Source organism: Colobus angolensis, unplaced genomic scaffold (genome assembly GCF_000951035.1).
Source record: "Colobus angolensis palliatus isolate OR3802 unplaced genomic scaffold, Cang.pa_1.0 Scaffold20, whole genome shotgun sequence".
In the NCBI taxonomy this organism is placed as follows: domain Eukaryota; kingdom Metazoa; phylum Chordata; class Mammalia; order Primates; family Cercopithecidae; genus Colobus; species Colobus angolensis.
Window position 1 is genome coordinate 1,876,707 of NW_012115155.1, and position 858 is coordinate 1,877,564.

Below are 858 nucleotides of genomic sequence, written 5' to 3' on the forward strand. Positions count from 1 at the left end.
CCAAGCTGGATTCAGCCAACGGGAGACAGCAGCAGAAGATGGAAGGCTGGGAGGAGAGGCTGGGATCTGTTTCCTCCACTCTCCCTGTGCCGGGGCCTCCAGGACTGCAGCTTCTGCTGGGCAGCCTCCCCCTGGACTCTGTGACCACCATTTTTTGCCACTACCCCCTTGATCCTAAGGGTGGTAACAGCTTCCTGCTATTGCCAACTGCTGGGTGCCTCAACATCCTTTGTTGGTTTCCTTAAACTTGTCCACATCTCTGTAAATCATCCTTTACTAACTAGCCCTTCATCTGAAGCGTCAGTATGAATGCCGTTCCTGCCAGGACTCTGACCAATGCACATGGTAAGTGAAAAGAGAAAAATACAGAACTTTGTATTTTAAAAAAGGCAGATACTTTATCTCTGTTATTTCACTAAACCCTCACAGCAATGCAGTGGAATGCAGCTGAAAGGAGTGTTGACACCAGATTCAAATTTAGAAAGCATTTGAAAGCATGGTCTAATAATGTCTCCATGGAAGAGGAAGAACGTGCTGACAAAGGAAGTGATGAAGGTACTCTAGACATTTATTGCATTTAGAAGCTTCCATAAGTTACTACCAGATGGTATTTTTTAATGCATAATATTTTAACTCTTAAGAATGTGCTTCTGGGCTGGGTGTGATGTCTCATGCCTGTCATCCCAGCACTTTGGGAGGCTGAAGTGGGGGGACCACGAGGTCAGGAGATTGAGACCATCCTGGCCAACATGGTGAAACCCCATCCCTACTAAAAATACAAAAATTAGCTGGGCATGGTGGCGCATGGCTGTAATCCCAGCTACTCAGGAGGCTGAGGCAGGAGAATCGCTTGAACCT